This window comes from Schistocerca nitens, chromosome 2, assembly GCF_023898315.1.
Source record: "Schistocerca nitens isolate TAMUIC-IGC-003100 chromosome 2, iqSchNite1.1, whole genome shotgun sequence".
Classification (NCBI taxonomy): domain Eukaryota; kingdom Metazoa; phylum Arthropoda; class Insecta; order Orthoptera; family Acrididae; genus Schistocerca; species Schistocerca nitens.
Window position 1 is genome coordinate 957,170,607 of NC_064615.1, and position 12,138 is coordinate 957,182,744.

The following is a 12,138-nucleotide window of genomic DNA, read 5'->3' on the forward strand; positions in this document are numbered from 1 at the left end:
ACGCTGCATCACAGACAGGAGCGTCTGCGATGGTGTACTCAACGACGAACCTGAGTGCACGAATGGCAAAACGTCATTTTTTTCGGATGAATCCAGCTTCTGTTTACAGCATCATGATGGTCGCATCCGTGTTTGGCGACACCGCCGTGAACGCACATTGGAAGCGTGTATTCGTCATCGCCATACTGGTGTATCGCCCGGCATGATGGTATAGGGTGCCATTGGTTACAAGTCTCGGTCACCTCTTGTTCGCATTGACGGCACTCTGAACAGTGGACGTTACATTTCAGATGTGTTACGACCCGTGGCTCTATCCTTCATTCGATCCCTGCGAAACCCTACATTTCAGCAGGATAATGCACGACCGCATGTTGCAGTTCCTGTACGGGCCTTTCTGGATACAGAAAATGTTCGACTGCTGCCCTGGTCAGCACATTCTCCAGATCTCTCACCAGTTCAAAATATCTGGTCAATGGTGGCCGAGCAACTGGCTCGTCACAATACGCCAGTCACTACTCTTGATGAACTGTGATATCGTGTTGAAGCTGCATGGGCAGTTGTACCTGTACACGCCATCCAAGCTCTGTTTGACTCAATGCCCAGGCGTATCAAGGCCGTTATTACGGTCATAGGTGGTTGTTCTGGGTACTGATTTCTCAGGATCTATGCACCCAGATTGCGTGAAAATGTAATCACATGTCACTTCTAGTATAATATTTTTCTCCAAAGAATACGCGTTTATCATCTGCATTTCTTCTTGGTGTAGCAGTTATAATGGCTAGTAGTGTATGTTCCTGAATGCAAATGCGCTGCAAAAGTAGTTGCTTGTCTTGTAAATATGAATAACTCCTTAAGGAAGTAAACAGTATTTTGTCTCTGAATTTACAGGACACTGTGATGACAGTAATGTTTAGGGTCATTCTTCACAGCATACAGGGGTTGGACAAAAATATGCAACACCCTGAGAAATGCAGTCATGAACATACGGTAAATGCAGATGCTAGCCAAGCCTGAAGGTTACGCTGTTGTATTTGTCCACGAACGGCACCTGTGCAATGCTCTCAAAACGTTCCAGGTGGCAGTCGTGCTCAGAATAGTGTTCTGTGCAAGAGTGCATTATACTGGAGCCAATAAGTGAATTCGAACATGGGCAAATAGTTGGTGCTCGTATGGCTGATGCGTCGGTAACTAACGGAGATGAAGTGTCTGGTATTTCAAGACGGACCTTATCGAAGATTTATGCCGCATACAGAGAAAGCATAAATCATCCGCTAATTCACAACACGGGTGGAAGAGTGTGCTGAGTGATTGTTCCGGCCGGTCATTGAAGAAGCTGTAACGGATATGAGAGAGAGAGAGAGACAGAGGACGGCAGCTGTAAAGTCACCGCAGAACTGAATTCGCACTCGCGAACCCTGTCAGCACTTTAACAACACGAAGTGAGCTGCATAAGCAGGGAATTGTAGGAAAAGCACTATGGGACTCAACTTCTGAGGTCATCAGTCCTCTACAACTTAGAACTACTTAAACCTAACTAACCTAAGGACATCACACTCATCCATGCCCGAGGCAGGATTCGAACCTGCGACAGTAGCGGTCTCGCGGTTCCAAACTGTAACGCCTAGAACCGCACGGCCACTCCGGCTGGCCGAACGACTCATCAGTGATGGAATCGCCCGTAACAGGAAAACGTGGTGCCAAAACTATTAAACCTAGACTATGGAGCAATGAAAGAAGATTTTGCGGTCAGATGATTTTTATATTACCGTTTCCAACTTCTGGCTGAGTTTACGTTCCAAGAACGGAACGTGATAGGGGTTCGGTGGTGATTTGGGCAGCCGTATCGTCGTGCCTCCAAGAATTAAATGACTATTTTGGCTGATCAGGTCCATTCCGTGGTACAGTGTTTGTTCCCCAGTGGTGAGGCCGTGTTCCAAGACGACAGGGCCTCCATTCCCACAGCTCGCATCATCCAGGACTAGTTTAGTGAGTAGGAATCGTCACGCATCCCGTTGTCACCACAGTCACCGAAATCTCAATATTATTGTCTTTCTGGTATACTTTGGAGAGACGGTGCATGTACACTATCCGCCTTCATCATTGTTACCTGAACTCGCTATTGTTTTGTTGGAAGAATGGTACAAGGTTGAAAAACATGCAGAACCTGTATTTATCGATTGCGAAACGACAGAAAGCGGTTTTAACTGCCAGAAGGTTTCCTACACCGTATTAGGCATGGTAGTGCATTGTGTTTTTGGTGCTTCTACGGTTTTGTCGAAACCCCTATGGATTGATTGTCGAGGTTGTTGTAGTTCATTATTTCAAAACATGGTAATGGAAATCTTGGTATCATAAACTGAAACAATTCGAACCGTTTAAATTTTTATTTTTGAGAGGTTTCACACAATGTTTAGTTAACTCATCACGCAGGTAAACCTTGGTCAGTCAACGGTAACTCGTGTTAAATGCACTCAGTTTGCAAGTAAACAATGCAAAGTAGTCCTGTCCTTTGACGTACTGTCTTCTTAAGAATAAAATTCAGAGCAGACTGTACGATTTTAAAAATGTACCATTACTCTAGAAATATTTGAAAACTACTTACATGAATAAAAAAATCATAACAGATGTACTTGAAATATTTTATTTATGAGACTCTGTTGAATCTTTACTGCACAGTTTACCAGACAACCATCTTGTCCCATATCATTGTTTACAATAGAGGTCTTCAATTAATTTCGATTCTTGTGCTTGATGCCACGAGAAAAAGATTTTCCTTGTGGTCTCCTTAATGCGCATATATCAAATCAAAGGTGACATCATTGTCTTTTCATAAATAAAGGTTGAAATAGGTAAAATAAAGCGTTAGATGTGAATATCAGATTTAACTGATTCATTTTGCAATGCTTGGTTTTCACAGATGGAAGAACCAGTGAAAAGACTATATGGTTCATGACACACTCACAAGGTAGTCTTTCTACCCTGCTGTCCAACCAAAGAAGGACGAGCCTTCATAATGCAAATTCTTTGAAGGGATTGTCATCATTGGCGCCATGGTAATTGAAAAGCTCACACCAGAAATCGACAGAATTGTTAATGTTATCCCATTGGTCGATTGTCAATTTTTGTCACTGTAATTCAGTTCTGGCAACTGTATCACTATCCAACTGAGAGCTTTCTAAGAGGTGAATTAAGGGTTCTTTTGTCACTACAAGCGCCTTTGAAATTACGAGAAGATGTAATTTCCACAAGACTTCAGTTTTATCACGCAATCTTTTCTGTAACTGTTTAACGACTGAAAAAACATATTTCCCACATCTTTCTCTAATTTTTTCTTCTTCTTCGGTTATTTTATTTCTAATTTCAGATTCTTTTTCGAACGAGTATCCAAGATATGGCTTTGAATCTAGCTGATTTTCGATATCATTGGCAAGATATTTTCTTAAACGGGGTAGGTAGGAATGGCAACTTGCACAAGAAAAGCTTGAATGAGAACTACCAAGTCCTCTAGTAAGTTGCATGGGTCCATACCATTTGACTCGAATTCCTTGACGACTCTCTGACGACATGAAAGGATAGGTCACAAAAATTGCAAAATATACTAAATTAAGTTCGTCACTGAACATCGTAAAGAGTGTTTCAGCTATGTAGCATTTTTCGCTGAGTCTAACGCTTTCAAGAGTTTTTAAATAGAGCCATTTATCAATTATTCCACATACCGCAGGTTCAGTAGATAACCATCTCCTGTCACAAGCTTGGCGGATTTTTAGTGGTTCCTCCCCACCATTTAGGACTGGGAAAATCTGGCGATAAAAGAGCTGTCGTGAAGAATATCAAGAAAACCAGTCGTAGCTTTGCCTAATCGAGAAGTCCAATTTTCCTGGAAGACATTCTACAGTTGCTGCAGACGTAGCCAACAGAATGGAATGACAGACACTTTTATAAGTACGGTATCAGATGTGGAACCTCCAATTTAGGTACTTTAAGCACTCCATTATTGATACCAACCAACACACTAGCATTATCTGTCCCTATTCTTTTATAAGTATCGAATGTGGAGCCTCCGTTTTAAGTAACTTACTTCATATACTCCATTATTAATACCAACCATCACACTAGAATTATCTGTTCCTATTCCCTGCAATTTCTTTAAACGTAGGTTAACTTCTAGGATAACTTCCTTCAACGCTACTTTAGCAGCTGATACAGTAGGCTCAGCATTGCATTTTTCAAGCTCGGCTAGTGTAAGAGGTGTCTTTTGAGATGTTTTGCTGCAGTAAAATATAGCTATTGCTACAACTTAAATGACACTAATATCAGTTTATTCATCAATTAAAATACTGTACATAGCCTCAACATCAATTTTCAGATCTTTCGCAAAATAGGGCCCAAGAACATTCTTGATAACAACACTACACTTCGTATGATGTTACTTAATCCAGTTTGTAATAACAATATCTTTAAACCCGGATGTGACTCTTCAGTTTCGTTACATCCTACGGAATCCTCCACGACTTTGAAAATAATTTTTGCCTCTCTTGGGAGGAAAAGATATAAACTGCAGATTTATGTTTTTCTCTTTCTGCGTGATTTTCTGCACCAGCTAACCGAGCTCTTATAGTACAGGGGCACACTTTACGGAATGCCAATGCACAAATTTCGGATTTCTTAACCACTCTTCCCTAAACTTTTGGGTGTATTGGGGTTTAGCTTTACCCATTTCAACAAAACTATAATCAATCACTCTGACTACCGTAAAATGGGGTGACTTTGTGACAAGTTTTGCATGTTTTCACTCGTACACTGATCAATTTTTAACATAAACTGAAACGGATGGCATCATAAGATAGCTACAACCTTCCTTTACAAGATTATGTCTTCAAAAAGTTTGTATCTTTTTTATGAACGACTATATAAAGGGAAAACTCTGTCACAAAGTCACCCCACCCTGTGGGGTGACTTTGTGACAACATTGTTTTTGGGTTACAAAGTATGGGAAAAAATAATGTCACAATTTTGACCAATCAAAAAGTATAGTTAATCAATGTACATGTGTTTGATGCTTTGGTAGAGCTACATCATTTTTACAAGTGATGAAAAAGGAGCTCCATAATCTAGATTTTTCACCTCAAAGAACCCTCGCTTTCCTACCGGTCTTGGGGGGTCGATAGTGTACAAAACTTCTTCTTTGGAGTACAGAATAGCATCTTCTTTAGTAGGCCACTTCCAGAACATCTTGGTCCTCTCCATAACGCTGACAATGTAGCCCTCTTGTTTTTCTTCAGTCACCCTTCCTGGAAAAAGTTTCCCTTCAAAGTTCACCACTACAAAATCATCCACTTTGACAACGTTTTTTTCAGGAGCCATGCTGTCGATTCCCAAGACGTCTTTATCATTTGGAATCACTTTTGTGGGAGACATTTCAGGTTCTGAATCCTCCAAACAGCTGAAAGATTCATCCAGCACGTCGGGGTCACTGGGATCTTCATCCGTCCAGTTCCTCTCTCTGCTGTTGTCTTCATCTGAAGAGCTTTCTTCAGACATCTCACCTGCCAGTACAGCCTTTTCCTGGGATCCGCTGGGTCTGGAGGAAGTGCTGGCTTTTGTGTTCTTCCCTTTCGGCTGTTCCGCCCTACTGGCTTCGATTTCGGCACTGGAGATACTTCTGCCTGCTGGAACAGTGAGCCTTCTCCTTCTCTTGGGGGCCCGGCATCCTGTAACCTCTTCTCTCTTCTTCTGCAGTTCTTCTATGAAGATCTCACCAACCACTCCTGATAAGGACTGTAGGCTCTCTTCCAAGACGGCCTTCAGGAGTCTTTGGAGGACTTCCATTTTGTTAAGCGGAAAAATCCCAGTCTTCCTAAATCCTGACTGGAGATTTTTTATGATGTTCTCCTGCAGCTTCTCCATCATTTTCTTTAACAGACCAGGCAGTTCATCTTTTGAAACTGATGTGCACCGGCTACCAGATGTCGATTGCTTCCAATCTGACAAAATTTTATGCCAAATCAGTTTTAGAACTCTGAATATGGCAACATCTAGCGGTTGCAGTAGATGTGTCGCATTTGGTGGGAGTGCGATAAATTTTATCCCATACTTTTCGCAGAGTCGAATAACCTCTAGGTTAATATGCGAACTCAAATTATCGCCAATAAGAACTTTTTGGCCATCTTGTTGTTTCAGTATGGAGAGCATAAGATTGATGAACCAGTCCTCAAACACTTGGTGATCAAACCATCCAGATTTAGTACGATTGTAGCGGGCTCCTTCAGGTCCATTTTCGGTCCAGGTCGACCACATGTTCTCGGCCTTGTAATTTACGTATAGTGGAGCCAACTGTCCTGCGGCGTTCCCACAGACCATAATCGAAGTACACGCTTTGGAACAATTTTGTATCCGCTCTGGATATTTTGCTCCTCTTCTGACCAACACTTTTTTGCTTCCCGGATCGTCCTGGACGTTCGTTTCGTCGTAATTCCAAATTTTTTCTGGCGGAATACCCTCTAACTCCTTCTCTAAATGCTCAAAATATGAGTCAATCACTTCAGTATCAGTCGCAGCTCTTGCATATGTGATATTTTTGGCGACACGTTCGGAGAGAACATACTTATGCCGCTTCATAAATGACATGGCCCACTCTCTCCCAAGAAAGTTTCCATTTCCAAACACGGGAAATTTTCTTCCGGTTCGATCTAGATATGATTTGACGACACAGCGCAAATCAAGTAATGTCATTGGGAAACCATAAGATGCCATTGCAATGGAATGAGCAACGAATGTATCCTCTTCTTCTTTTGTAAAAATAGGTTGACCCCCATGCTGTCTTTTAGGTTTGACTGTCTCTGAGTTTGAGGTGGTCGAACGTTTTATCTCTTTGGTTTTGTTCCACAATGTGTTTCGATGAATATTGAACCTAAAAGCAGAGAAAAAGAACGTATAAAACATATATACCAGTATGGTATAATTCAGAAAAAATACCATACCTTTTAAAAGATGTTTAATAGAAAAAATGCCAAAAATATCAGAATTTTACGAAGGTAGGTTTAAAATTTGCATAAATGCTTCCTTTACAAATGCCAGAAGTTGCAAATTGGTGTAAAAACCCGTTTTATGACAGTAAAGTTTGTAACAAAATAAAGGAATGTAGGTAACTTCCTGGTGTACATAGCTGTATTTTGCTCCCTATTCAAGCAGAAGAATTTGCTTAAAAACGCCAAACAGATGGTCATCTAAACGTCTATTTTAGTCTTACAGTATCCAATAAAACGTTTACTTCCTGTGTGACAGTGTATGAAAAATTAAAGAACTGCCACTAACCTTTCAGATGCTGCTCGCAGGGTCATTTTCTTTGTTAAAACCAATTTAACGGCTTTATCTAACGTCTCTGGAGAGTAACTTCTATAGGCTCTTGCACCCAACTTCCTTTTATAAGACCTCATCTTCTTTTCAGTGCTTGAAAGACAAAAAAACGTGATAAAATATAACCTAAAACCATGGTGGGGTGACTTTGTGACAAGTTGGGGTGTCACAAAGTCGCCACACAAAGTGCGTGCATTTCAGTTTTTGTCTCATATGTTCAACAAACATGGCTTGATTTAATCGATATTCTACAATAATTTGCCCAACATATTAACAAACAAATGTACATACCTGTTTTAGTTGCGTCCTTAACATAAACGTTTTCACAATATAAAGTTTCCCTCGTTTTACGAAAACGTAAATAACAGCGTTTCGAAGCAACGGTGTCGGAAGGAACTATGCGTGTGCAGAAGCTTCACCCTGCTGCCGCTACGTGGCGTGGCATGTCTGACAAACGAAATGCGTGGTTCAGCTCTTTCCTGAGACGAGCGGTCGCGGCGCGAGATTTAAAATACGAAAACTCGATCCCTTGTCACAAAGTCACCCCACCAGACACAAAGTCGCCCCATTTTACGGTAGCACAGGCGCGGCTACTACTGACATGCAGCACTCGCGAAGTTGCATTTGGCTCAACTGCTCGGTCCTCGGCAATGGAAATGCGATAATTATAATTGAAATATTGTATCGCATCGTGCATTATTCAAATCACTGTGTCACTATTTCAAAATTTTAAAATATTTAAACATTTTGTTCTAGAAATTTGAATGTTACGCTTATACCTTTAAATAATACAAAATAAAGTATAATAGTTTCGTACTTAACGTACCGTATTCTTGAACTCGTTAGTTACTTTGTTGAGTACCAGTAGCAATTACGCTTGTGTTTTTTAAAAGATTTTATTGTTTAAGCAGTTACAGGAAAGCAAATTTTCTGCACCAGCTAACCGAGCTCTTATAGTACAGCGGCACACTTTACGGAATGCCAATGCACAAATTTCGGATTTCTTAACCACTCTTCCCCAAACTTTTGGGAAGAGTTGTTGTGCAAATTGAAGATATTGAAATTCAACACTCACCTTTGGAAATGAACAAAATAATTTTTTTGAAGAATATATTAAAAAGACTAGAATTCAACCAGACAATATTTTTAAAAAGACTAAATTTCCCACTAACAACCAGATCTAAAATTTGTCAACCAGATGGCCTTTAGAAAAACTAGATCTAGTTGGGAAACAATTAAATTGGCGACACTGCTCTACTTAGTTCCTACATTGTTGCGAAGATAATCTATATTTTCAAAACAGCATATTATGCCTTTTCTACCACTTAATCGACTTGGTTGTAGAAATGCTGACCTGAATCCATGTTGTGAGGAGCTAAGTATATCATTAGAGTCAAAACATTGCGTTATCGTTTTATGCATGCAGCATACGATCATTTTTCATGTGACTGGTGTAAGTGGTAAAGATTGATAGTTATACAGAGATGATACATCACCTTTATTATGTGTTAGTTGGATACAAGTAGTGTATTGTCAAACGTTCTTGAAAAGTACTTTGATTTAAACTTTTATTACTTGTTTTAGTCTATGGGATTAGAATTTATTTTCTTATATATTTAACACTTTAATTTGAGAGGCTGTAGTATCCTCCGCTCCAGAATTATCGAGCTCAGCTACTGATTCATTGTCCACCCAGAATTATGGAGCTCTGCTACTGATTCATTGTCCACCTTCTCCATTGCGTGAGTCCAGCGATAGCTGTCCTTTAGCTTATTGTTCATCAGTGCAGTAGTTCTTCTGCCTTACTGACGTTCTCCGTGATAGCTTATTGTTCATCTGTGCAGTAGTTCTTCTGCCTTACTGACGTTCTCCGTGATAGCTTATTGTTCATCTGTGCAGTAGTTCTTCTGCCTTACTGACGTTCTCCGTGACATTTTCATATGAGTGAGGACTGACAAAATATACAGTTAGAATGTCAGGTGGAATTAATATTGTTATTTTCGTATACAGTGCACCATACATGGTAGAACGTTGGGTTGAGTTGTGATTCGTATTTTACTTAGCTGTTGAGTGTATAATTTTTTTCGATTTTGTTGTTTAGTTCAGTAAATCAGAGTGGATGGTTTCATCTAGCTTTTAGGACAACATGCTACATAATTTGGAGTTAACAGGTATAAAAATTTTTGGGTCGGTTCTTTAGCCCCTGAAAACTGGTTATTAATTTATCCCTTTTGTTCCATATTTAACACACTTCTCTTTATATGTACTTTAAAGTGCAAGCTAAATTCAGAAAAGTGTTATTACGTGATAGCGAAATCTCTAATGACTATTTTCATACATATTACATACACATATCACGTAGCAGAGAGATAAGGGGTTGGGAGTGTACATTTCCTATCCTAAGTGAAACTCTGCATCTCCCTGCAGCAGGTGTATCTCAGAAGAATAAGAGAGTGGATCCTTTCCAAAGTTTCAGAGTATGTGCCGGAACCAAGCAGAACCTCCTCCCTTTGATCCTCCACATATGCATTAATACATGAACTATCATTAATTAGTCATAAATATGATGCAGTCACCTACCGAATGAACTATCTTGGACTAGGACAATATTCTAGTTCCATTTAAATACTGTACGATTGCACACCAATATACCCAGTGCTCATTCCACATGGGACTCTTGTGTATGCCCATAGTGTTCTATGAACCCACTTCTACACCATTGGGTCAGAAAAGAAAAAAAAACTGGTACTATTTACGTTTTTAATGTGTTATTACCATACAATAACTAGGCCTAACTTTCTTCTTCCTGAAAAATGCTTTTCACGTATTCTGTAATGATACGTATTCTGTAATGATTGGTAAGTCATATACGTGATGATTTTGCTAAATGGGGACAAACTGTAAGGAATTGTGCGTGGGAGGATAAGGAACAAAAAATGTGAAATGGGCACATGGGCAGCAATGCATTCCAATGGAGGTACATCCACCTGAAATTGGAGGTAAAAGATCTTACATAGTGACCTCAGTATCAGTACCAGGCAGGTGGCCCACCAGCAAGGGAGTAAGCCAGATTACTGTGTGGAACATTCTCCACACCAGCTACAACTGTCTACGTCACTTAACAAAGTGTATAGGCCTTATTACCTCTGGACTTACTCAGCAGTGATGGTTTGTCATTAGTTGATCACACAGGCTATTGCAGTGCTGTGATTTCTTTCATCTACCATATTCACAGGTGAGGTTATCATTAGAAGAAGTGAGATCATAAAACCTTCCCAACACCCACCTGTGGTCTATGGAGAATCTACATGTTATGGAAACAGCAAACCATAAGTATTGGTTCAGCTTCATCATGTGGGTAGGAATTATTGGGGACAATGTTGTGAGACCTGTCATCCTTCCACAGTGCCTCACAAGCTAGACATATCTGTGCTTCCTGCAGGTGACCTGGCCTCCCCTGCTGAAAGACATAGGTTTGGTGGTCCAAAGAACAATTTGATTACCACATGATGGTGCTCCAGCTCACTGCCCTCTTGAGAGTGGATCTAATACACTATACAGACAGAACAATTTAAAACCTGGCCTTATTACCTCTGGACTTACTCAGCAGTGATGGTTTGTCATTAGTTGATCACACAGGCTATTGCAGTGCTGTGATTTCTTTCATCTACCATATTCACAGGTGAGGTTATCATTAGAAGAAGTGAGATCATAAAACCTTCCCAACACCCACCTGTGGGCTATGGAGAATCTATACCTGTCATTCTTCCACAGTGCCTCATAAGCTAGACATATCTGTGCTTCCTGCAGGTGACCTGGCCTCCCCTGCTGAAAGACATAGGTTTGGTGGTCCAAAGAACAATTTGATTACCACATGATGGTGCTCCAGCTCACTGCCCTCTTGAGAGTGGATCTAATACACTATACAGACAGAACATTTTTACTTGCATGACATGTTCTGTTGTGAGCTTTCAGCCAATGAAATCTAAACTGTGAAAGATCTTCGCCTTCATGTGGGTGTACCCCCTTGGAATGCATTTCCAGCCATGTGTTCCTGTGATTTTGTTTGTTCCTTCTCCTCTCAAGTAGCATTTCCTGCTATTTATTCCCATTTAACAAAATCGTACTGTATACAGCTGAAACAATTGCTTAAATCGATACAAAACTCTCTTAAGCATATCTCTTTCACTTCCATTTAATCCCAGGCCATAACAAGAAGTTCAGGCACGCTACGGAGATCATTTTGGACCTCTTATTACTGAAAATGACAATGTGTTCTGATCTGTAGGTAAAAATGTGATCAGCTGTACAATAACCAAGGTTCACTGCAAAAATGGCATTTATGCTTACTAACTGTTTATGTCAAAAAGTCCAGTAATGATCTGTCACTTTATCAGCTTAAGTTCATGCTTTTGATCATGTGTTGTGGTTGAATACAGTGTATAGTATCTTTCACGTACACTATGATTGTGAGGGAATCCCGAAATTGGCTTTTGTAAGCCAATTTCCCAATACCACTCTCATGTAAATGTTATACTGCTTTCGAAATATGCTTGGCTTTTCAGGTTTACACTTGATTTTAACATGCAAACTAATCTGGTTTGGATGAATTTTTGTTAAGTCAAGGAGAAATCAAAATAGTGGCCTAACCAGGCAATTACCTGCCCTAATATTAACACTTGGTTCAAGAATCATAAAAGAAGGTTGTATACCTGGAAGAATCCTGGAGATGCTATAGGTATCAGATAGATTATATAATGGTAAGACAGAGATTTAGGAACC

General features: G+C 40.1%; 1 protein-coding gene across 1 annotated transcript in view; it reads left to right on the forward strand.

Annotated features, from left to right (window-relative positions):
• The window catches only part of LOC126237278 (probable G-protein coupled receptor CG31760), a 360,570-nt gene that overhangs the window by 294,846 nt on the left and 53,586 nt on the right, over positions 1-12,138 (forward strand). The gene's annotated exons all lie outside the window — the stretch shown is intronic.